This window comes from Cavia porcellus, unplaced genomic scaffold, assembly GCF_034190915.1.
Source record: "Cavia porcellus strain 051 isolate PalLab524CR breed Dunkin Hartley unplaced genomic scaffold, mCavPor4.1 scaffold_9, whole genome shotgun sequence".
In the NCBI taxonomy this organism is placed as follows: domain Eukaryota; kingdom Metazoa; phylum Chordata; class Mammalia; order Rodentia; family Caviidae; genus Cavia; species Cavia porcellus.
In genome coordinates this window covers 18,643,417-18,670,756 of record NW_026947492.1, presented here as the reverse complement: position 1 = coordinate 18,670,756, position 27,340 = coordinate 18,643,417, and the positions used below count along the sequence as shown (strand labels likewise).

The following is a 27,340-nucleotide window of genomic DNA, read 5'->3' as shown; positions in this document are numbered from 1 at the left end:
TTATCCCAGAAATAGAAAGTACAGTATATTGTTGTTATAATTATTATACTAATTGAGTGACAAGTCATGTCTTTATGTATCAAATGAAGAATAAAAATTATTCCTAAGGTACGTTGTAAGCATAAATAGGATAATGTGCCTGCACATATTTTTTCAAATGCTCAGTTGCCATAGATATGTGAGTTATCTTTAAGTGTATAGAAGTCTTCCTTGGTTTCCCCTGTACATGAAGCTCTGTGACCTAACACAGCCGGCATCCTACAACTTCAGGGAGGTTAATTAGCAATCAGAACAAGCAGATGAAGTGAGAACGTGATGGGGTTGTTTTTAAAGATACATTAAGAGTGTAGGCCTATAAGTATAGCTCAATAGGGAAGAGTGCATACCTAGCATGCATAAGGCCCTGAGTTGGATTTGAGTTGGATTTGATTCTCAGCATGCACACCTATTCCCACATACACACACACACAGAAGTGCAATCTGTAACTAGACAGATCGTGTATATCCATATTGACGGTGGTCAGCTAACATAATTTTGGTGCAGAGAGATGTGAAAGTTAGGAGACCATGAAGAATCTCTGCCCCAGGTACCATCTATATGATATGGACATGATGCCACCAAGAAAGGGAAAGGAGTAAAGAGCAAAGGATTGTACAAACTCACAAAAACATGTTATTCCAGTTATATATGTATAAAATTATCTAAAAGTGGGGGTGTAGGTGTAGAAAGTGGAAGAAAATGTGAAAAGTAGGATATAGCACTTTTTATAACTGTGTTAATAACTAGGTTATCGTTGCATAAGAAACTGGATTCGACAAGTTGGTGGTTGGGCTCGAACCCCCAGGATTGCTGAGAAGCCAGCATCTGTGACTCAAGAGAGGGCCCAGAGTTGTGCTGAGGAAGATTCAGATTATATCAGACAAGGGTTTTGTAGCTTAAAAAATATTGGGCAAATTACACTCAGAATGTAAGTTGTCCTCATAAGACAAAGAAACTTGGTGGGGGTGGGGGGAGGATGAGATCTATTATTACTCGTGTGCTCAAAAAAGCTCAAGAAGAGTCAGGCTAGGTCAGAATTAAAAGTAGCGGAACCAAAACTATTGGGGATCAGGATCCCTCCTCTGTGTGTCATTTCGTCTTATTGTGCAGTGCTAGGGGTCCACTTGTGTGTGTGTTACGGTCACAAGCAATCTGTCTGTCTCTAACTTCCTCTTTCCATGTCATACTTCCCTCCTGAAATATCTCAAGTGCTCTCGTTGCTTCACTATTTTTATATTGTTAAGCTTTGACTCTCTAAGCTCTGTTTATTGGTTTTCCACTTTTAGAGTCAATCTTGGTCAAGGCAGAAAGGCTTGCAGTTTATGGTAATTATATGTTGAAGCCCAGGAGGATTGTGGACAAATCTTGAGACATTTGAGATGAAAAGGCAGGTTAATGTTTGGTCTTTTAGAGCAACAGCTTTTAAAACTCTAAAATTCTTAGAAGAAAATGTTGGAATAAATTTTCTTGACCTTGGATTTGGCAGTAGGTTCTTAAATTTGACACCAAAAGCATAAACAACAGAGCTAAAAATAGATAAATTTTAGATATTTCTCCAGGGAATATATGTAAATTGCAAATAAGTATATGAAAAGCTGCTCAGTATTCATTACATGTCATAAAATTACATATTAAACCCAAAATGAGTCACAACTTCATATCCTGTAGGAGGGCCATAATAGAAAAGATGGACAATATCGTATGTTGGTGAGGACGTGGAGAACTGGAGCCCTTATACTCTAAAAAAATACATTTACATTCCTGCCCAGAGTGTGTAAGGATGGAACTCTCATGCATTGCTGGTGGGAACATAAAATGGTCTAGTGACTAGAAAAATTGGCGGTTACTTGACAAGTTAAACATAGTGATACCCTGCGACCTAAAATAAAACACAGTAATAAGATATTGTTGTGTTATTATAAACACTTAAAAATTACAAAAGAAATATGTGTGTGGGTAAAAATGATAAAATATAGATGAAAAAAAGTGAGACGTCTAAGGAGCTGTACCTCCTCTCTCCAGGGACTGTCCTTCTTAGCTACCTAATGTCTGATCATCCACATTTTCCTGTGGATTCACATGACCTTTACCCCCTAATTCAGATCATGTATATACACTGCTTATAGTTCTTTTTGGTGTTATATTTTCAAATACATGGTTTCATTTGATTTCGCCTTTCCTCTCATACATATCCATTGATAATACCTGCCCAAACTCTTCCTTCTCAGGTAGAGGAAAGAGGCTCTAAGATTTAGGTTGAAATAGTAAAAACAGGGAGATCCACACTGCTGTCTGTCTTAAATTATGGTGCCAGAAATGGCACTGTTTATTCATAACTGCAACTCTTTCAGTATTATTATCCTCACATGAAGACAAGAGTTTTGAAGTTCAGGGAACAGTTCAGCATATTTACCGCTACCGTTCACCTAGGGAAGAGGAGAGACAGGATTCATCCTCAGATCAATCAGATTCCGTGGTCTACTGTCTGAATAGTTATGGGGATTGTGCGACCTGCTGTTCTTCTAGGACACAGGGGAAAGCAAAGGGAGGAGGGAGGTGTTTCTGGAGCAAAGTCAGCAAAAATGGCAGAATAAGGAACTCCACAAATCCTCCAGCCGTTCATCTATTGGTGGGCATATGGGCTGTTTCCAAGATTTAGCTGTTAGGAATTGTGCTGCTCTAAACATGCGTGGGCATACAACACTGTGGTATGAGGAATAAAGAAAATGTTGTATTTATAAACAATGGAGTACTACTCTGTCATAAAGAAGGATAAACTTGAGACATCTTTAGGTAAATGGATGCATCCCGAGACCATAATTATACGGTCTTGAAATAAATGAGGCACACAAGTTTAAATGTCTCCTTTTTTCTCTTGTGTGAGAAACCCAAGGGTAAATAAGGAACAAAATGGAGGCTAGATATTGGAACTTAGAAAGAACTTGTTCAAATGAGAATGTGAACAAAGGAGGGAGTAGAGGGAAGGGAAGGAATGAAAAGGGATTAAAAAACAGAATGGGAGGAAAAAATTAGAAATGAAATTTTGTTTTGGGAGAGAAGTGTTGAAGAGAGGAGTGAGGAATGGAGAAGTAAGAATACTTGTACATATGTGATGTACACGTACAAACTCCCCATGATTAATGTGATCATATGTATGGAAAACATGTACTACTAATAAAAATACATGTGTATATTCTATATTTCTATATTTGTTTTATATATATACATGTAACAAAAAAATAAAGTCTTCCCACCCACATAAGCAACAGATAAACTGGCAAAAGCTTTCAGAATCAACTTTCTTAGAACTTTGGAGACTAAGCAAAACCTTAGCACAACTAGGGGAGCACACAGTTAAGGCAAACAAGCCGTGTCTCGGTGCGAGCTCTGCGGCTGCTTAACCTATTCTGGGCGCCTCTCCTCGAGCTCGCTGGCGGCAGCCTTGAAGACAGCAGCCCACATTCCTGGCATATGTACGCGGCGTGGAGGGAGAATAACACACCCGAGTCTGCAAAATCAAAGTTTCTTGGTAGTGGAATTTAAGGTTAACGTGGTTGTCTTCCCACTCAGGGTGACAGTTTGCGTCTCCCTCATCTGCTTGACCGCCACCAGCGCATCACTTCTGTTCCTTCGTGTACTCACTTCCGTCAAAAATTTCTTTAAAAAAATATGTTTAATTGACACATGGCACTTATACATATTTATGAGGTACGGTGGTACAGCATCTTAATACATGAATACGATGTGTAATGATTGTATTTTTTTGGTGTTGGGAACATTTGAAATCTTAATTAGTGAAAAGCATTTAATTTATTGTTGTCAGCCATAGCTATTGTGTTGTGCAAGAGAAGATTAGAAGTTGTTATTCCTAACCGGTTGTAACCTCATACCCACTAACAGCATAGTTTTTCCCAGACAAGGTCATGCTATGTAGTTCAGGCTGGTCTTGAACAGACTCTGTGGCCCAGGCAGGCCTCGAACTCACAGTGCTTCCTGCCTGAGCCTCCAGAGTGCTGGGGTTATGATTGTGTGCCACCAGGTCTGGAAACAACATCATTTTTAATATACCGGCTCATAGTGAAATGGTTACTACAATAAGCAATTAAAAATTCATCATTTTACAGGTTGTTTTTCTGGTAGGAACATTAAAATCTCTTCGGTAAAATATCCAGTGTATGATATGCTATTGTTAACTATAGTCCTTGTGTTATACATTAGTGCTATAGATTTATTCACCTTATGTGGTTGCACCTTTGTACTCTCTGCCCCTGGTCCCCACTGTTCTGGGTATATTAGACTTGCCCCCTGAAGAATCCACATATGAGAGGTCATATGCATGTTTTTCTTTCTGCATCTGGTTTATTGCATTTAAGGTGATATTCTCCAGGTTTGTCTTGATATTGTTGCAAATGACAGTTCTCCTTTTTAGAAGCTAATTATTATTCTTCTGTCTGTGTGCTATGGGAGCATATGTAATGTATCTAGTTGTCAGTCTACAGATGCTGAAGAAAATGAAACTTGCTTGTTTCAGCCACCGGTGGCTCTCTGAAAGAAACTGACAGGGCTGGCTGGGAACTGGCAGGGCTGGAGTGGCTTTGTGTGGTGTGGGATAGTAGGGAGGTGGGGCTTGTTCAAGGTACATTAAAGGTAACTGTAATAGTTTCAGCCTGAAGCAAGAGATAACTGAGGCAAACAATAGGGTAATCAAAGAGCCTGGAAGGAAAGCCTAGAGAAGGAGGTGCTTTGGGAAACAGGGACATTGGAAAGTTCCCCTGGACTCCTGGAAAACCGAGTGACAACAAATGCCCAAGGCTGGACATTCCTCAGCAGACATCTGAAAAGACCCTGTGCTGTCTCTTTCGGCTGGCCTAGCTTTCAGGCAGCATTGTTTATAATATCCCTGAAGTGGAAACAGTGCGAATGGCCACCAACTGAGGCATGTATAAAATGTGGGACATGACAATGCAGTATTCAGCTGTGAAGAGGAGTGAGGTGCTGACCGCGTCGCCACCTGGGTAAAGCCTGAGAACATTGTGCTGTGTGAGAGATTGCACAGAGGCTGTGCAAAGCGTAAATCTATGCAGGTGAAGCAGCTACAAGAGGTACATGCAGAAAAGACCAGAAGATGTTTAGTTGTTGCCAAAGGCTGTTGGTGAAAGGGGTGTAAAGTGACAATAGGTGTAGTTTCTTCAGGGGTGGTGGAATGTTCTGGAAATAAATAGTATCAACGATTGCACAGCACTGCGCGTGAGCTAAAGCTGTGCAAGTACATAAGTCTAAAAATGCTGAAAAAGGTGAATTTTTTGTTATGAGAATTTTAGACCAGTAAGAACAAAACTAAAAGACTTGAAAAATGACACAGGGTGCTCTAATAGTTTTCAGATGAAGCCTCCATGCCAGCAGTGTCTATAGTGATGTCAACTTGGAGTTTCTTTGGGGTTGCATCATCCAGACAGAATCCTCCAAGGTTTTGTGAGAAAAGTCAGCTTTTAATGAATCTCTAAGGTCTTGTTTGCTTGTGAGTCTCAAGGGGGCTTGTTTGAAATTTGCCCCATGGAGTTTATTTGAAGTTTGTCATAATGAATTGCTTTTTTCCACTTGTAATTTTTGTGCAGTGGATGGAGGACAGAGATTACAGTTAAATTAATGAGTCTGGAGGATGTGGCAACATTCTAATTAACAAAACTATAAATGAGGCGATGCCATGGCCAAGTCTTATTCGAAGATGAGCTGTAATCACTATTAAGTGTGAATGCATCCTCATAAGCAGAAATAAACCTAGGCGGAAAGAATAGGCTTTGGCTTTTGGGATGATTCCATTACTACTCCATTCTTCCAGCCCTTTGCTCTGACCAAAAACACATGTGTTATCCAAGGTTCGAATTTCCCCCAGTACCAATTAATTCCTGTGGCTAATAAACTTGGCCCTCATTCAGATGTATTATTTTAACATAAATGTAACACATAATATAAATTCCCCACACAAAAGTGAATGAGAAGGAGTGTGAGCTCAAGTGCGTATCCTGCTTTATTAACCCTGGCTCCAGTAGATGCACGGCTCGGGAGGAAAGTTCCATGCTGTATCCGCAAGGTAGTATACAGCCCTGGGCATCTTCTTCAGTCTTTACACACACATCACCTTGACGATGAGGCACAACCTGACTGGCATCTTTGCTTGTTTTATTTTTGAGGATATTAAAAAATGGAGAAAAAATTTTTTACATTTATCCACATGCTTGCAATTTCAAGTGTTCTCCAAGTTTATATCTATCTCTATCATATCTCCAAGGTTACTACAATTTCAAGAGCTCTTTAAGTTCCCATCTGGTATCTTTTTCCTTCTGCCCAGAGAACTTTCTGTTATATATATATATATATATATATTTTTTTTTTTTTTTTTTTTTTTTTGGTCTTTTTGAGTTAGGGTCTCACCATGCAGTTCAGGTAGTAGGCCTTGGGCTCTCTTTGTAGCCCAGTTGCAACAATCTGCCTGCCTCAGCCTCCCAAGTGCTGGGATACAGGAGTGCACCACCATACCTGGCTTTCTGTAATATTTCTTGTAATTTAGCTAGCTGACAACAGTTTTGACTTGGATGAAGTTCAAGTTTTGACTTGTATAAAGAAATCTACTTCAAGGCCAAAAGTGGTAGCACATGCCTATAATTCCAGAACTTGGGAGGTTGAGGCAGGAAGATCACTGCAAGTTTGAGGCCAGCATGGACTTACAGAGTGAGTTCAAGGTCAGCCTTGAGAGTGATATCCTATCTGAAACAAACAAACAAACAAACAAACAAATAAACAAACCCCCCAAACCAAAACCAAAACTAACCAACCAACAGATGAACAGTACCAGTGTCAGTTTTGAAAAATATTTCCATTGAACATGGAGTTTGCAATGACTTTCCCTTGTCTGCATTTGAAAAATGTCTTTCTATGCTCTTTGGCTAGGATCATTTCTGATGAAATCTGTAATTCTTATTTGTGTTCCTCTTTATGTAATATTGTCTCCTTGCTTTAAAATTTTTTTTGTCTCTGGCATTCAGAAATTGGATTATGATGTGTCTATATGTGATTTTGTTTGTGTTTATTCTACGTGCAGACACATTGAGCTTCACAGCTACAATAGAAGAAAATATTAGTGGACTGTGAAATAAACATCCCTTTCTTTAAGCTGTGGGTGTCAGTGATCAGAAAGTGACTAAGGTGGACAGGTGCAGTCCCAGCACAAGGGTGTGATCACTCTGGTTTTCTTGATGTGTGCCTCAGTTGTTTACTGGACCAGCCTTGCTGTGGCTCTTAGGGACTCCAATTTCCAGGCTGTGTGAGGTCTAGGAATTGTTCGGCTTCTTGCTTTTTGGTAATTGATTTTGTCAACAAAATTTAGTTTTTGTTTTTATACTTTTAAAGTAGCAATGAAATCTTTATTTTTAATACGCCAAATTATTAAATAGTTGCATAGTGAGAAATTGTCTCTTAAAACAATTTAATCTTTTTGCTGTGTATAATTTCAAAAATTGATGTGTAATAATTATACATATTTATTCAGCCTTAAGTAGGCCACTGCTTGATTTGTGGAATTCTTTGCCTGGTTACTGCTTCTCTAATTTTCTGACCCATGGATTCTCGCTTCTTTGGCTTCTTGATCTTCAGGGTCTGACTTTTCCTGTCAGGCCAATTTTTTGCTTCCTGATCCCTGCAGCCCTTTCTGAAATGGTCTCAAAGCAGCAAGTCCTATTTGCTTTTCTTTTTCTCCCCTTGAAACTGGTTTTCTGCCACTTTTTGATTAAGTCTGACAACAGTTTTTCCATATATTTGGTCTGGTTTTCTAGTGGCTTAAAGCAGAGGGCAAATCCAAACCCTGTTATTCCATCATGGCTGGGAGAGAAAATCTCAACCCTTCCTTTTCTTGAGAAAAATATTTTTGTACATTTAATGTGCATTTTGTGTATTGTAACAGTGGGTATCTTCATACACATTTCTCAGATGAAGAAATACAAATGGCAGACAAATATATGAAAAAAATGTTCGAAATCATTGGTCATTTGAGAAATACAAATTAAAGTCACACTGAGATTCCATCTCACACCAAAAAGAATGGCATTAAAAAAATTATCCAATAACAGAAGCTGGCAGGGCTGTGGGGAAAAAGGAGCCCTTCTCCACTGTTGGTGGAGGTGTAGACTGGTGCATCTCTGTGGCAATCAGTGTGGAGAATCCTCAAAAAACTAGGATTAGAAGTTCCATTTGGCACAGCTATTCCCCTTCTGGCTATTTTTCCAGAAGAATTGGAAATACATGGGCACCCATGTTTATAGCAGCACAATTTGTAATAGCTAGGTCTTGGAAACAACACAAATGCCCATCAATCAAGGAATGGATAAAAAAGGTGGTATTTTTATGCACCCGAGTACTCAGCTATAAGGACAGATATATTTGAGGCTTTCGTAGGTAAATGGATGCAACTAGAGACCATATTCATAAGTGAAATAAATCAGACTTGCATGTGTACACTTCATATTGTCTCTAGTTTAAGAAACTGAAACAATAATTAAGATCCAAAAGGTAAAATAAGCTCCAAAACGTAAAATAGATATTGTGAAAGGGAAAGAAACTGCTCAAAAGGAAAGAACTGGGATGAGGGAAAGGAGAAAAGAAGAAAGGGAAAAATATATGCAATGTATATTAAATAAAAATAAATATATATTAAATATAAAAATACACAAGATAACTAAGGTAATTGTACTACTAATTCTATTATTTCATTGAAAGGAACAGTTATTATTTATATTGTTTAATCAATTTTACGTGCTTGTATTTGATAAGCTGAGCAACTATTTTGAAGATAACAATATGCAATATAATAGCCATTGTTAATTTCTTATTATCTTGTTTTGAAATTTTGTATCATTTTTATTGTTTTTTATTCTCTTTAAAAAGATGGGCATCTTTTATATGATAGTATGTCACTAATATTTCTATTTTTTAAATATAGGTCTTTATTGTCAAATTTTACAAGCTCTTTATATTAAAGATGTTCACATTTCATCTGATATAAATTCCGTTAGATTTTCTCCATTTTTAAATTATGTTTTGACTTTCTTTATGGGTTTTTTCGCGTAAAATTGCTTTTTAAAATGCAGTCACAGTTGTTAATATTTTATTTATAATCTCTGGGTGTTAAATAACATTCTGCCAAGTATTCCCTGCTTTCTAGTTGTAAATAGCCACCTTTGTTTTATTTTTGTTTCCAGAATACACATAATTTCGAAGTTTATGTTGGAAGCATTTGAGACTTATACTGATTAAAGCATGAGACTGGACCTAAATGTTACTCTCCATAAGTCTGTTTAGTTGTACCACTTCCATTAAAAAATGACAATTCTTCCTTTTCCATATTGACTTCAGATTCTACCTTCTTCAAATATTAAATTTACTTTTGTTCTTGAATTGTATCTGCGTTTTATTTCTGTTCCAGTGATCTATGTTCTATTCTGACGCTAAAGTCATGTTTAATTGTAGGAGCTTTATAACGATTTTGCATCTGTTAGAATTGGCTTCTACATACTAGGTTGACCTTTTCTCACCAAGATTTCTTATGTTTTGCTTGCTTGCTTATTCCTTCCTGTATACTTCAAAATCAGATTGTCTGTCTCCAGAAAGGAAAAAAAAAACCTTTCTAATGCTGAATCTGTTGAGATCATATTACACTGAGAATCAATATATCCTACTGTTGAGTCATAAAATGCGAGCGCATGGTATAACTTTTCACTTGTTAAAACTGCATTTGTGTGCTTTAGGCCTGTTTATACTTATAGTCCTATACACTTCAGATTTTTGCCAGGAATTTAAGTTTTCCATCATGAAGTGATGTGATGTGACCTATCCATGTTAGTCAGCTTGTATTATTTTTAGTACTTTTTCATTTATTCCTTTAAAGCATCTATCTCTCTGTCTGTATGTCTACCTACCTACCTTTCCTTCTTGCTTTCTGATTGTCTGCCTGTAATTGTTCTTCTTTTGCATTTTCTTTTCCCTTCTTTACAATAGTAACAGTAATAGAAAATGATAGTGGACATCTATTCTGGCTTAGATTTTAATGGTTTTAATGAGTGCAACTAATATTTTTGCACTAGGGCTCTCTTCACATTTTCCTTAGGCATATTTCTATTTCATCAAATATTTAAAAACAATGAATGAGGATTAGATTTTTTCACTGCTTTTTTATGTCTCTTGGTCCCACCATCTCCCATTCCCTCAAATAACCATTTTCCATTTTATACCTTTAGTCTCCTTTTCATACAAATTCCTTCCTCAGTGTACAGATAGTAATAATGGCTTTGTTATCCTAAAAAATCCTCCCAAGTCTCTTCTTATCTCTTTCTTTTTATTGTAAATTTTTAAAAATGTGTTTTATTCTTATGCCTTGTCTTCCTGTGTACAGTCAAGGGCTGATACTCATTTTAAATAAATTATATCAGACTGTGAGTATCTTTTTTTCATATCCAGTGCCACAGAAGCCCTCCTGCAGATGTACCTATGTCTGAGAATCTGGGTTTTTGTATGCATTTTAGAACTTGCTGTCAGGTCTTTGTTGGACAGGATGGAGCTCTAAAGCATGTGTGATTCTGGCTTTGAATTTCAGGCATGATGCCACCAGGTGGCACTAGCAGAAGGAGTGATTCAGAAGGTCATGATGCTTTTTGCTCAGTTGATTTTTTTTTTTTTTTTTTTTTTGGTACCGGGGATCAAACACATGACCTCACGCTTACCAGGCAGGCGCTTAAGCAACTGAGCTAAATCCCCGGCCGCTCAGTTGATTTTTAAACACTATGTTCTATTTCTTTTTTATGGGAAGATACGGTTTATTTAATATACAGATGTGTATGTAAATTTATTTATTGTGCCTACTTATTTTAAAGAGTAAATTCTAGCAAGCATCAAGATATAGTTAAACAAAATTTTAATTTAGAGGGAAATAACAATAGAGAGGAAAAAACAAAAAATAGGAAGCCTAAAGAGAAAGCAGGGAAGGGGCTGAGATCCCACACTCCCCTTGGGGCATGTTCTCAGTGACCTGAAGAGTTCCTCTGGTGGGTCTCCTTACTTACAATTCTCTCCCGCTTCCTAACATCGTCCTGCAGACAAAGCCCAAGCTCATGAGCCTTTGCGGGCATTAAGATCCAAGCTACAGCAATAAGTGGGGCTGTGGCAAGGCCTCGAGCATGTCCTTCCTTGGATAGCCCTGTTCTCTCTCTGGTTGTTCTGAGTGCCCCTTTTGTAGGGAGGAGCTGCTGCTCTCCTCTACTTGTGCTGAGGTTTGTAACACTAATTTGTGGAAGCAGAGAGGAAATTAGCATCCTGTTGCGGCTGTGGTATTAATCTGTCCTATCAACCTCATCAATATTTAGGCTATTTATCTCCTTCCTGGCCCCTTTGTCTTCAAAATTTCCTACTCAAGAGTGTGGAGAGGAGGGTGATCAATTGTCATGAAACTATGGTTTGAGTCTTGACTTCCCCTTCCAAAGGCCCATGCAGAGGGCCTCAGCTTGGCACTGTTGGGAATTGGTGAAACCCTAGGAAATGAGATCTCATGGGAGGTTTAGGTCATTGGGAGACGTGTGACCCTGACTTTCCTTTTTCCCTCCTTCATGCCTAGCTATGAAGTGAGAACTGGCTTCCTCTCCCACACCTTCCCACTGTGATGTACCATCTCACCATGGGCAGAAAAGCCACAGAGTCAACCCACCCTGAATGCAATCCTCTGAGACAGTGAGCTGATATAAACTGTGCTCAGCGACTCGCAAACCACCCCTAGCCACTGTGTCAGTATTAGACAGAGCTTTCTATAAAACTATCACTGTCTCCTCTCTCTCTCCCGCCCTCTCTCTGATCATCTATTTCAGTGGATTCATTTGTTCTAATGAATTGGCTCATGCAGTTGTAAGGGGTGGGAAGTTTGAAATTTGTAGAATGGTGAATGCCCTTGAAATTCAGATATGAGTTTTCAGTCTGAAATTCATCATGCAGTACAGTTGGCTGGGAGGGAACTCAAGAAAAAGCCGATGTTAGGTTACAAGGCAGAATTTCTTCTTAGGGAAGTGTTTGGCTCCTGCACCTTCAGACGATTGGCTGAGGTCTCGTACATGACATAGAGTGTACCTACTTAAAGCCAACTGATCGCAAATGTGAATCATAGCTGCACCAAACCTTCACAGTAGTGAAGGCTGAATCCCTTGGCATGGCTAAGCTGATGTGTAAAACTTGTCATCATAAGTCACCCCACGTTGATTTCACATTCAGACATAGTCCTTTGTGCTTAATTGCCAGGTAAAGACAGTTGACAAAGAGTGCTGTGCTAACATGATACAGCAGAACTGACACACAAAATTAACAACCATACCACTCTTTTTCAAAGCTCTCCGATTTCACTCTTCCACATATGCTGTGATTTATCCAGAATATCACCTACCTTTCCCTAAATATACATGAATTTTCTATGCCTCCACAAAAAATCATGCTATTTTCTTTTCTTTCTTTCTTTTTTTTTTTTTTTTTTTTGGTCTTTTTCCTTTTTATCGGTACCGGGGATTGAACTTATGACTGCCTGCTTACAAGGCATGTGCTTATGCCACTGAGCTAAATCCCCAGCCCCTGCTATTTTCTTTATATGGAAAGTCCTAGCCCACTCTCTGCTCGTCATCTACTTTAGGATTGGTGGTGCATATCCTCCCCAATTTACAATGGGGTTATTTCCTGATAATTCATTGTATCTTGAAGGTACCATCTGATTAGGTGGATTAAATACACCTACCTTGCTGAACATCATAGCTTAGCCTAGCTCCTTACACATTCTCCGAAAGCTAATCTGGGCAGCATTTAAGAACATTAATGTCTTTCCATGAGTTTTGGAGCTCGTGGCCAAATTCAGATGCTTTGAAAGCCCATTGCAAACATTTAGTATAATACTTAGAATGTACCAATTGCACCTTGACCCATTGAGTGAAAGTGACAATTCAATAGTAAATACATCAGGATGCACATTATGGATATGTGTGGATACTTCACAGCTTTGTCTGATCAGGAGCTTCTGGAATGGGATGGAATTTTGCTTACAATATTCTCTTGCAACAAAATAGTTCAGAACCTCTCTTCAAACAGTGCTGGTATCATCCAGGCCTTCTTGTTACAGTGACAATAAATGGGCAAGCATATCCTGGCTCGTGTTCTCAAATGCTCTATGGTTCCCTAAATGTTGTATTAGGAAAGGCTTTAATTCTAGTTTTGTAGCATTTCCATTTGAAAACAGTTTGTTGAATATTGTGAATCCCATGGTTATTTTGGATTACTAGTAAATCTATGTGTGTTTTAGCACTCAGTTCCAGCATAGCTTTGTTTTGTGGGCGTTAAATGTTTGTTTTGGCAAGCACTTCCTATGCACAATTACCCTTCTGCAGCTCTTCCCTGAAAACTCCTGTGGTTTGGCATTTGCCTCCTTATCACTGACCTTCACCGTGTGGTGTCTTTAAAGCGCCTGCACCTGATACAAACATTTGTGTATATGTAGGGTCACTGGCACAGCTGTTTGGTGTATCAAAGGGATTTCTTGCCTCACCAGGATCATTAGTAGACTAAGAAGTGTGTGCTCCTATATGGATCTTCCATCCATGCAGAAGTAATTTTCCTGACCATCTAGCACCCCTACTCTTTTATTCATGATGACAATGAATTTAACTGATGCAGATGATTTTTCTACATTCATTTCATATACTTTGAGATGGTTAAAATCATCAGTTATGGAAGTCTTAACTCACATGTTGAAAGCTTTTTGCTTTGAAGTTGAGTAATCGTATTTTTTCTTTTTTTGTGACATGAGGGATTGAACCCAGAGCCTTCACACTAGATAAATCAATAACTCATTTTATTTTTTTCAATGTTGAGATAGGATCTTAGTTACTATATTGCCCAGATTGGGCTTGAACTTGTGATCCTCCTAACCCTGCCTCCCAGAGTGTGGGATGACAGATGTGTGCCACCATACCCAGCCTTTGCAAATTATCTTGAATTTCATTTCAGAAGCATTTGCTCTTCTTCTTACAAGAAGCTGGAGACACAGATGGGGATGTTTTATGTATGATAGGATGCAAAAACATAAAATAAGATATCCAAAAAATGCGCGGCAAAATGAGAGAGTGCTGGTTATGACCATGTGGCCGCCTGGGAGCTGTCTCTCTAGCACTACACAGCATCATGGGAGAGTATCCTACTGCATATGGCTAATCTAGAAACACATCGAAACTCCAAGTACAATTCCTGCTGAATGTGTAGCTCTTTCACACCGCTATAGAATCAGAATGTGTAAGTTGAACCATAGTAAGTTGGGGACCATCTGTAATGAGTTCTTAAATATATCTTAAACCATGATCAGGAATTTTTATAGTGATGTTGTTAAAAAATAAGACATGATTCTGAGTAAAATTAAGTAATAACATAAGTAAAAGTATGGCACCTTATCTATCACAAAAATAAATATATACCATATATCATAAACCATAATCATTGAAAAGCATAAAATTATAAAATAAATCATGCAAAATACCCAACAAACTACTTGTATTGATAATACTGTGAGTCCTTGACTTACGATTGAGTTCCATTTAGGAAGAAGTGTTTATAAGTCACATTTGTTTGCAAGGCAACAATGAGTTTTGTACAGTACACCTGTGAAGGTTTGAAATGCAAATGTTTCTAGGTTGGGGACCTACTGTATATGAAATCAAGGGATGTGTGTGTGTCTCCGCTTGTATATGTGGGTGTCAAAGACTGACCTCTACTGTAATAGTGATTGTTCAAAATAGAAATGCTAACAATACTGTATATTAAACATTAAATAATTATGATGCTTTTCGCTATGTTAGATTTGGGAAGTAATTTGGGAAATGTACTTGTCTGAGTTATTTTCTTGTCAGTAGGACATAATATATATCATATATTATATGATATATATAATCTCTCTCCTATCTCTGTCTCTAGCTATGTCTACATCTTTATGTTGCGAACAAACGTATTTGTAGTTGCTTTGTTGACCTCAGAGAATTAATAATTGGTTTAATTTTTTAATCTTTTAAAGTATAGCTCTTGTAAGACAAATGGACTACAGACTTTTCCACTCTTTTTCTGCGTGTTATTTTTTAGGAGAGTAGTAACGCTTGGAATGTGTTCTGTTTGGACATTTTTTTGCTCTTCATGCAAAAACAAAAAGTGAGTGGAAGAGAAAAACAAGTATAAAGAAACAGGAAACAAGTAACGTGTTGAATCATGAAGAAAGGGCTGCTTTTGCTTTGCCAAGAGGATGGTGGAGGAGGTTTATGACCAGTCACGGTGGTGTAAGAGCTGGGCACAGCCTAGAACACCGTCCTGCCCACTCCCTCTCACTTCCCTCAGCTCTCCATCTGGCTAGTGTTACCCAGCGACGGTTCTTAGTTGCAAAACATAGAATCTGACTCTGGCAATCTTCAGCAGGAAAGGAGTTTGTTGGAAAGATAGATAATGATTCACAGAATTGCAGAGAAGGATAGGAAATCATATTCAGAAGATAATAAGGATAAAAGGGAAGCCAGATGGCTAGAATCACAAGGTTCCACGTGAGGAATATATCAGGTTAAGACATACTGGCCACTGGACTTTGCCAGTAGCCCCTACCTGATAGCTCCTACCATATATAAAACATGTCTTGTTGCTAGAGGTTGTCATTTCTGACTTTTTGTGCAGTGGTTCTTTGCCCTTCTTACTCAGAAGTATAGTCTTGAGTTGGAGCATCTAATCATCTGCAGCTTTGAATCTTCAACAGTGTAAATTCAGGTTTTCCTCTGGTCTTATTAGCTACCTACCATTTGTGTGGTCTAAGTAGCCACAAAGTGGAAAAGTTTCAACTAAGACTCAATCGAGGACAGATTCTCCTGACAGAGAAGCTGGATCTGATACTGGGAAGCCAAAGATCAACTACACCTTCTTGTACTTCGGGTAATCGGTGGAAGAGATAACTATATCTTATTTCACTGCAAGATCTGTCTGCAGGACAGGAGCAGCTGTTGTGGGTGTTGCAGACATATAGACAAACGTCACCTTCTTTTTTAATAGTACTTTTTTAGTTTTGCTGAGGTTCCCATGTCCTCAGCTTTTCTCTAAAGGTGTCCCTTATTTCAGGGTGAATGGATCCAAGTGGACATGCTGGCTTGAGCCTGTGCTTTCTTTGTGCTGCTGGGGATGCCTCCAGACTTGCACTGCTCATTAGGCTCTTCTCCAGCTCCATGTTTCAGACCTGTGCTACATTGTGGTTGTTCATCCTGAGTTTAAAGAGATGGCTGGGGTGGGGAGGAGTTGTTTGCAGGAGATATGGACAGATAGTTTAAGTTCCGGGTATGTAACTGAAAAGGCCTGGGAAAAAGTTTAATTTTTCTTACTTCTTTCAAAAAATAAACTTTGTAGTTTTAACATGTTCAGGCTCATAGAAAAATTGGGAGAGACCAGGAAAAGGGATTCCTAATACTCCTTACTCTCCTCATGAATAACTTTCAGTTTCAGCATTTCTACCGGAGTGGCACATTTGCTATGACCAATCAGTGAGACCACATTGATCCACCATTATCATCATACAATGTCCTCATTAGTATGTAGTCTTTTCAGATTGGCTTCTTTCACTTAGTGATATGCATTCAAGTTTCCTTCATGTATTTTCATAATTTGATAGCTCTATTCTTATTAGCTCTGAATAATATTTCATTGTCTGAATATACTGTATATCCATTTCATTGGGTTGTGTTATTTGTTATTTTTTCAAAGAATTCTTTATATATTTTGGATAATAATCTTTCATCAGATGTATTTTTTACACATATTTTTTCATAATCTTTAACTTTTTTTTCCCAGTATCGGGGACTAAACTCATGATCTTGCATTTGCCAGGCAGGCACTTATGCCGCTAAGCTAGATTCCTTGCCCTAACTGACTTCTTAAATTGTCTTGATAGTGTCTTTTTAGAGCAGAAAAATGTAACTTGAATACCATCCAGCATAGGAGTTCTTTCATGGATCATCGTTTGATGCTCTGTATAAGACATTATCACCAAACCTTAACTCATCTCAAACCTCGCGTCAATTCTTCTATGTTATCTTCTAGGACTTTTATAGTTTTACATTTTAGATTTAGGTCCATGATCCGTTTTGAGTTATTTTTGGGAAGGGTGTGAAGTCTGTGTCTAGGTTCATTTGTTCTCTGTTTGGATGTCCAGTTGCCACAGCATTATTTTCTGAAAGGATTCTCACTGCTGCATTGTATTGACCATGCTTCTTTGCCAAAGATGACTTGACTGTATTTATGTGAATCTCTTTTTGGACTTTATTTTGGTTTTTTGATCTATTTGCCTATTCTTTGGCCAATACCACTTTGTCTTGGTGTCTTACTGTGACTTTGAAAATGGGCAATGCCAGTATTTCAAATTTGTCCTTCTCTTTCAATATTGTGTTAGTCACTGTAGATCTTTTCAATATAAACCCTAAACCAGTTTAACAATATACACAAACTAGCTTTCTGGGATTTTTATTGGGATTGTATAGAATCTATAAATCTAGTGGGGAAGAACTGACACTTGAAATATTGAATCTTCCCATTTACACACACAAATATGTCTTCCTTTAGTTCTGTTTGTGAAGAGACTCCTTTTAAAGGAGGTATTTACTCTTCTGGTAGTTCTAACACAACTTACTGGACTTAAACCAAAGTGTATCATATTTGAAGGATACTAATATAAATGGAATTCTACATTTAATTTCAAATTGTGCTTGTTCCTTGCTGGTGTACAGGAAAGTGATTAATTTTAAAAAACTTACTAATTTTGCATTCTGTAACCTTGTGTAATAGCTTATTATTCCGGGAGGTTTTTGGTTGATTCTTGAAATCTGTGAATAAACTTATTTTTTTCTTGCCAGTATATGTTATTTTTATTTTGTTTTTGTCTGATTAGGACTTCTGATATTTGAGTCTGTTTCTCTTTTATAAGGTTATTATTGCTTTAACTTTTTAGTAGATCTGTCTAGTGAAAATGTCTACTTTTCCTTTTGGTTTTTAAATTTTTGCTATTACAGGTTTGCTGTGCAAAAGACTGCATTAATTGTAGAGCATTGGTACAGATACACAACACATTTTAAAATTTACACTTCCTTTCTCTAAACTTCATCTCTAGATCCCATTTTCTTTTGCTAAAGATATGTCCGCATTCCTACTTATCTATCTCTTATGTAATTCTTTAATTTTATGTACTTTGGGTTTCTCATACTAGAGAAACCATGTGGTGTTTAAGCTTGGGTGTCTGAATTATTTCACTTACTATTAGAGTTTGTAGGCACATCAGGTTATCTGCAAATAATTCAAACCTATACTTCTTTGTGGCTGACTAGTATTCCATTTGTAAAAATACCACATATTCTTCATTTCTTCATCTGTTGATGGACATATAGACTACTTGAAAATTTACCTATTATGTGTTGTGCTGCAATAACCATGGGCATGCATATATAACTGTAATATGATGCCTTTAACTCTTTTGAGAAGATACTAAGTAGGGGACTAGTTGGATAAAATGAAATTTCTAGTTTAAAATTTTTTGAGGGCTCTCCACATTGATTTTCACAGTGATTGTACTTGTTCATATTCCTACCAACAACTTAGGAGAGTTCCTCTTTCCTTGAACCTTGGCAGTAATTTGATATTATTTGATTTCTTTCTTTTTTTTTGGTACCAGGGATCGAACTTACCACCTTGCACTTGCCAGGCAGGCTCTTATACTACTGAACTAAATCCTCAGCCCCTGATTATTTTTTTTTGTCTTTTTGAGATAGGATCTCACTATGCAGTTCAGACTGGCCTTGAGCTCACTTTGTAGCGTAGGCTGGTCTCGAACTTGCAATGATCCTCCTGCCTCAGCCTCCTTAGTGCTGGGATTACAGGCAGGAGCCACCACGCCCGACTCAGCCCCTGATTCTTGATGACAACCATTCTTCATGTAGTAAGATGGAATCTCAGGGTTACTTGCATTTCTTTAAAGGACAGAGATGTTCAATATTTTTTCACGTACTTATTGGCCATTTGTACTTTTTAGAAGTCTATTCATAGCACCACGACTGGGATAATCTTGATTCTTTCATACTTGTTTAACCATACCATTAAGCTTAGTAGATGATTTATTTTGAAGACTATTCTGTGGGTTGCTGAGAAGAATATATATTCTGTTTTTGGGTGGAACGCTTTGTGTGTGTGGATATCTTTTTTTTTTTTTTTTTTTGTATCGGGGATCTAACGCGCAACCTCGTGCTTCCCAGAGCTTACACCACTGAGCTAAATCCCTCGCCCCTGGATATCTATTTATTCTAGGATGTGTTTCTACTTTAATATCTCTTTGTTGATTTTTTTTGTCTAATTGATCTGCTTGTGATAATGCGGTATCTATGATGGTTGTGTTGAAGTGTATCTGATCTTTTATGTGTAGTAGTATTTGTTTTATGAAATTGTGTCAGTATCTGGTGCATATGAATGTACACTTATTACCTTTCCTGTTTAATTGTCCTTTATTTAAAATATAGTGACTTATTTTTGCCTCTTCTGATTGTTTTGGAGTGAAGTTCACTTTGTCTAAAAAGAGAATAGAATTCCTTTTGGATTCCTATTGTGTGAAACATTGTTTTCTATCCTTTGATTTTTAGTTTAATGGATTACTTTTTGGATTATGTGGTATACCATTGGGATATGTGGTATACCTTGGGATTTGCTTTTAGATCCAATCTGCTAACCAGTGTCTTTTGATTGGAGAGTTGAGATTATTTATATTGAGTCATTATTGAAAGATATTGACTTATTCCTGTCACTGTATTATTTTTCTGTTGCTGCTTCCTTTATTTTTCCTTTTTCATTAACTGCTTACCTTGCTTCATGTGTTCACTCTGTTAGAATCTTTGGCATTTTTGACTTCTTTATCTGTGTATCTTCGAGAATGTTTTGGATTGCTGATTTGACTGTCATGAATTTTTAAGGTGCTCTTTGTAATAGAAAGTCCTTATTTCTTCATTGGTTTTGAAAGACAGTTTTTCAGGATATATTAGTCTGAGCTAAAAATTGTTTTCTTTTAGGGACTGAAACACTTAAGTTCTCCTGGCCTTTAAGGCTTGTGGTTGAGAAGTCTAATATAATTCTAAGGGTTTACCTCTATAACGGATGTTGGTTTTCTCTAACAGCTTTTAAAATTCTGTCCTTGTGTTGGACTTCTGATTATGATGTTTGTTGTTAGGATTATTAATTAATTAATTTTGACTCTTTTTAAATTTTGTTTTCAGGTCGAGGGAAAGACCATCTTTCCATTTTTCTGTAGGTTTTTATTTTTCATGATCGGGAATGGGAATTTGTGAAATGTTTTTTTCTGCATTTATTGAGATGATCATGTAAAATTTGTCTTTGGCTCTGTTAAAATGGTGTATTACATGTATTGATTTTTGTAGGTTGAACCGTCCCTACATTCTCAAGGTGAATTCCACTTGGTCATGGTGGATGATTTACTGCATTCTGTTTGCTAGTATGTAATTGAGGATTTTGGGTCTATATTCATTAGGGAGACAAGCCTGTAATTTTCTTTTTTTGGTTGGATTTTCTCTCATTTTGGAATCAGGGTAATACTTGCTTCCAGGAATGATTTTGGATATATTGCTCCCCTTTCAATTTTCTTAAGGACTTTCAGAATTAGTGGCATTAACTTGCCTCTAAATTTCTTGTAGAATCCAAAAGTCAATCTGTCAGGGCCTGGGGTTTACTTTATTAGTAAATTTTTAAATTGCATTTTCAGTTTCATTGGCTGATATCAGATTATTTAGAATTTTTATCTTCTTTTTTATTTTATGGAAAAGAGGTTAAACAAAATTCCATAAGAAAATAATAGGATAATAACAATAGTTCATACATTACATATTGTTATCTTTAAAGTAGTTGCTAAGATTATAAGATATGGACATAAAAATTTATTTAATAGATAGTAGCACAAACCTTCCATCTTAATGAACTAAGAGACACTAATAGTCTAATTGACTTACATTTGTTCCCTTTTCCCTGCTGCTCTTTACCCTTTGGCCCATCATAGTTAATCTTCCCTTTTGAACAATTTGCCATTTCACAGTATCTGTTATACATTTTAGACCTCATATATTCTTCCAGTTTCTCACCCCTGGGGGAAAATAAGATGCTTACACATGTGAGCCTGATTTATTTCATGTATGGGTGTGGTCTCAAGTTGCCTCCATTTACTTATAAAAGTCTTAACCATTTCCTGTGAGTCAGTGCCATTGTGGACTGTAGGGGAAGAGAACAAGAAGTCACCAAGAAGCAAGCCCTCCCTGTGAACTGATGCCATGTGCAGACCACTGGGAGGAGAGCTGGATGCCAGCCTCTTCTGGTACATGGAGGAGTTCCCCTCTCCATTGTAAGTCACTGGCTGATATGGAGAAACACAGGCTGCAGTGATGGATATTGAGATAGAATACAATTTAATGCTTGTAGTGTTCAGTGTTTCACTGACTTTGCAGGTCTAACCTGATCATCTATTCAGATGACTAGACCTCTTTGGTGACTTGATGGTGACAGAGGATGGCAATACTCAGTGTGGCACTATGGGGATCTCCTTCTGAGGCTGCTGGCTGTGGTTGATTCCATGTTGTCTTGTTTCAGGGTTCTGTATCATTTTCATTGCTTTGTTGGATTATGTTTTGTTCTATTTTGTTTTGTTTGATTTTATTGTATCTGATGGTATGAGCAGCTATTTCAAAGATCTATTATGGTAGCTACTTTGGAGTTACTGTTATCTTATTTTGTATTGCATTAATTGTTTTGTTTTTATTGATTCTATTATTTTCTGTTCTGTTTGATTTTTACTATGTCTGAAGGCATCTGCAGCTATTTTGAAGACACCAGGAGGCATTATGGTAACCACTGTTGATTTATGATTGTTTCTAAGACCTGTGTCACTTATACTGATGTTTTTTGATTGGCTTTGTTCTCTGCAGAATAAAAAATTTCTCCAATTTATACTTCTTTATGGCTGAGTAGTACTCCATTATATAAAAATAACACATCTTCTTTATTTACTCCTTAGTTGATATACATTTGGTTTGTTTCCAGGATTCAGTTATTATAAATTTTACTGCTGTAAATGTTGGTGCACATATATCATTGTGATCTGATGTTTTTATCTGGGAAGATATAAAGAAGGGGAATAACTGGGTCAAGTGGGACCTATAGTTCTAGATTTTTGAGAAGTTTCCGCATTGATTTCCTCAGTGGTTGCACCTGCCTGTACTGAACAGTGCAGTGGAAGAAGGCTTCCTTTCCCCCCACAGCCTCACCAGAATTTGTTATTGGTTGATTTCTTGATGATAGGCTTTTTTTTCTGAGGTGAGATGGAATCTCAGTGTTGGTTTAATTTGCATCTCTTGAATGATCAGTGAAGTCGAGTATTTTCATAGATTTACTTGTTTTTATTCCTCCATCTGAGAACTATGTTTATTGCAGATGCCTATTTTTGGATTGAGTCTTTGAATATGAATATGAGGTTCTGATTTTTTTCAATTCTCTGTATGTTCTCTATATAAGTCTTTAAGAGACAGTTGGCTAACAATTTTTCCCATTCTATGGGTTGTCTTTTCACTCTGTTGATGAGTTTTTTGCTGTGAAAAAGCTTTTTAATAAGATGAGGTCCCAGTTGTTGACTCTTTGTGGTACCTCCCATGTAGACTAGATTTTGTTGGTGAACTCTCTGCCTCCATTTTTGCCATCAAGATTATTCCTTATGTTCTCTTCCAATAGATTCAGTGTTTCTGTTTTAATTTTGAGATCTTTGGTTCATTTTAATTTTAGTTTAGTGCATGGGGATAGACATAGGTCTAGTTTTAGTCTTTTGCATGTAGAGGGCCAGTTTTTTCAGCACCATTTATTAAAGATCTATCTTTCTTCCAGTGAAAATGTTTGGTCCCTTTGTCAAAGATAAGATGGATAAATGTGTTTGGAGTTGTTTCTGCATCTTCTGTTTTCTTCTAGTCCTAAGGTCAGTTTTTTTGCTAGTCACATGCTGATTTTTATCACAGTAGCTTTGTTGTAAAATTTCAAGTCAGAGATTTTGATACCTCTTGCCTTGCCTTTGTTTTCTAGATTTGCCTTTGCTATTCTAGCTGTCTTCTGTTTCCAAATGAATTTTAGCTATGTTTTCCCTAGTTGTGTAAGGTATTTTAATGGTATTTTGATCAAGATTGCATTATATCTATATAACAATTTTGGCAATATGTTCATTTTCACATTGTAGGTTTTGCATATTCATTAGCAAGGGACACCTTTCCATTTTCTGATATCCTCTTTGATCTTTTTCAGAGTAAAGTAATTATCTCTATCTATCTATCTATCTATCTATCTATCTATCTATCTTACTTACTTACTTTGGTAGATAAATTCCTAAGTATTTCATATCTTTGGATGGTATTGCGAATGATGTGCTTTCCCTAATTTGTCTTTTTTTTTTTTTTTTTAATCGGTACTGGGGATCGAACTCACGACCACACACTTGCAAGGCAGGCACTTATGCCGCTGAGCTAAATCCCCAACCCTCCTAATTTGTCTTCTGGTGAATTTGTTTATGTACAGAAATGCTGTTGATTTTTGAGTGTTGGCTTTGTATCCAGGTATGCTATTAAATTTAGTTATTAAATCCAAAAGTCTTTTGGTGGAGTTTTTGGTGACTTCTATATGGAGTATGTCACCTATGAATAATGATAATTTATCTTCTTTCTCTCCTATCCTTTTTTCTTTTGTTTCTCTCCTTGTCTAATTGCTGTGACTAGTGTTTTCAGAACTATATTGTAAAGAAGTGATGATAGTGGACATCCTTGTTTTTTTCCTGATTTTAAAGTGAAAACTTTCACATTTTGTCCATTTAGCATCTTGTTGGCTGTTGGTGTGTCATAGATGGCTTTCATGAGATTGCAGTAAAGACCATCTATTGCGATTTTTTGCAGAGCTTTTGTCATGAATGAGTTTTGGACTTTGTCAAAAGCTTTTTCTGCACTGACATGATCATGTGAGTTTTTCTTTGACTCTGTTGATATGGTGCTGATAAATTCATTTATCAAATTGTATATGTTGAATCTTCTCTGCTTTCATGGGATGAATCTCACTTGTTCATGGAGTATTATATTCTTGATGATTTACTGAATTTTGTTTGCTAGTATTTTATTGAGGATTTGTGCATCTGTGTTCATTAAGGAGATTGGCTTCCTGTTCTCTATAGGTTGAGTGTTTCTGTGGTTTGGGTATCAGGGTAATACTTGCCTCTATGAATAAGTTAGAGAGTATTGCTTCCCTTTCAATTTCAATTTCAATAAAGAACTTGAGAAGTCTTCATTTTAAATCTTCTCTAAATTTCTTGTAGAATTCAGCTGAGAATCCATTAGGACCCAGGCTTTGCTTTTTTGGAAAGCTTTTTATTGGTTTCAATTTCATTGACTGATACTGGGTTTTTCAGAATTTATTATCTTCTTGATTCAACTTTGGCAATTCATATGTATGTAGGCATCTGTCCATTTCTTCTGTGTTTTCCATGTAGATTCCTTCTAATGAAAGTGAAAAAATATTTGTTTATCTTAAAGTGGGAAATCATAAATCAAAAGTCTATGAATTTTGGTTATATAAAAATTATGTTTTATTCTAATACCAATGATAGATTTAACAGAAACATAATGTAATAGGAGAAGAAATAAAACATAATGGCAAAGATTTTTATATCTATCTTGTACAATAACATCCAGAAAATTATAAGGAAAGATCTCAATATCCATAGGGGAAAAATGCACACGGTATGGAATATTCCAGTTCAGGGAAGAGGAAATCTGAAATACTGCCAAGCCCATGAAGAGGCTTTCAAACCAAGTACTATACATAACAGTGCTAATTAAAACAGCAACATAGCATCTTATGTCTAAGATACTGGCACAAACTAAAAGCTGGGTAGTGATGATATGTGTTAGTGAGGAGATTGGGATTTAGCAACCCTCATGCACTGTAATTATTCTGGATGGCTGTAAGACATGCTTTGGAAAAATAAGTCTATGTCCACAGGAACCAGCATTTCTGATCTTGGGCATGTACATAAGATATTCTCTACCAGATCCAAGAGAGGACATTACAAAAACATTCACTGTATCATCACTCTTGATGATGAGAAAAACAGAAGCAAAATAGTGTCCCCTGTTGGGAGAGTAAGCAGATAATTATTATGGAGACTTTACAGCAATTAGGATTAGCCATAAGCAATATAGTTTAGAAAAGTAGTAAGAATCATAATGAGATGTAAAATGTAACATTGTTTTTTGTATTAAAAGTATATGCAGTAAGAGAATCATAGGTAGTATGAGGCTAAGTGACACATGCTCAGAGGCCCAGACATTAGGAGAGGTTGAGGCTGAGCGTTATTTGAGCAAAGGAGTTTGAGACCAACTGGGCAACATAAGCAAGATCCTATGTCAAACATGAGTAATAAGCTAATTGAAAAAATTAAAATTTAATGCTAGCAAACACAAAAAGACACATTTAAAAAAGTATAGAACATGTTAAGTAGTTTAAAATAACTGCTTAGAGAAATATGTAAAATTAGAGAGCAGAAAAAATGAAAGGAAACAAAAATCAAGAATGTCCACTTTCTGGGCCATAAAATACACGTTAAAAATTAAAAAAAAAGTCATACAGCATCTGTTATCAGGTCACAATTAATTTGAATAAGAATTAATGACAAAGATAGCTGGAAATACAGGTACGCTTTAAGATTAAACAACACACTTTTAGTAAATACTACATGGGTCAAAGAAAAAAATCTCAAAGGAGCTATTGAATATTTAAAAATATTTTGAACTGATAAAAAGTGAAACAACTTGAAAAAAGTGTATATGGGGCAGAAAAACTTTAGAGAGAATTTTATATCACTGAATGAATATATGAGGAAAGAGGAAAGATTGAAAGCAATTATCTAATTTTCCAGTTAAGAACTACAAAGAAGGGCAAATGAAAGCCAAAGGAAGCAGGAGATAAGGAATAATAAATAAATTTAGTATAGTCTCACTTGTTTATTTTTTATTTAGTTGCCTGAGTTGTGGTGCCAGAGGTTCCTCCCAAAATCAAAGCCAGGACAATACTAATGTCAAGAATTCTTCCCCTAATGTTTTTTTCTAGGCATTCTGCCATTTCAGTTCTTAAATTTAGGTCTTTATCTAATTTTAAGTGGATTTTTGTTATGGTTTATGTCTAGATGTCCCCCCGAAAGCCTCATGCAATCATAGATGGGTCTTTTCAGAGGTGACTGAAAATAGAGTGTGTGGTTGGTTTCTGTTAGGATAAAAAGTGGTAGGATTAAGGGTGGGTGATTACTAACTTAGTCCTTTTATTGGTTTGGCATTTCCCTAAACTTGGTACCCAGGATACAATGTAGGAGACAGAAAAAGGCTTGTCTTCTCCCTCCTTTGTTTGCTTTTGCTGTCTTCTGCTCATCATGAACTGTTTTTCCTCTGTGATGCCCGTTTGCCAAGCCACTTTGCCTCTGAGCTAGCAAAACTGTGAGCTAAATAAGCCTTTTACTTTTTTAATTTGGGTGTCAGATATTGTGACTCAACAATGAGCGAAAGTAACTAAGACAATAATTTGTGAATGATATAAAATAAAGATCCAATTTTAGTCTTTTGCATATCCAGTTTCTGCAATACCATTTGTTGAAGAGAGTGTATTTTCTCTACTGTGTCCCAGGGATGCTAGTCTAAAATCAGATGATTGGTTATATTTTGCTTTATTTTGTGACTATTTTATTTTATTTTGTTGGTCAATATGTCTGTTTTGTGCCAATATCATACTATTTTGATTACTGTAGTGTTATAATACATTTTGAGATCAGGTTATGGGGTATATCTATTTTTGTTCTTTTTGCTCAGGTTTTACTTTGACTACTTGGGATCATTTACCATGAATTTGAATATATTTTTCAATTTATATTAAAAATGTCTATGAAGTTGCATTGAATCTGTATATCACTGTTTTAATAGGAAAATATTAACAATATTAATTAAGTACACTAACATGACATTTTCCCACTTATCTCTATGTTCTTTAAACTATTCTACTAGGATTTTATAGTTTTCTATATGTCTTTAATCTCTTTCAATAAATTTATTCTTTAGCATTGAA

The 27,340-nt window shown here is 36.6% G+C and overlaps 1 long non-coding RNA gene across 2 annotated transcripts in view; it reads left to right on the top strand.

The window, feature by feature from the left end:
• Nucleotides 1-27,340, top strand: part of LOC106028260 (uncharacterized) — a 41,323-nt gene extending 13,983 nt beyond the window's left edge. For both annotated transcript variants that reach the window (XR_010049707.1, XR_010049706.1), the window contains one exon: nt 1-27,340. This exon is cut by the window's left edge and continues 3,754 nt beyond it. This is a non-coding gene — a long non-coding RNA (uncharacterized LOC106028260).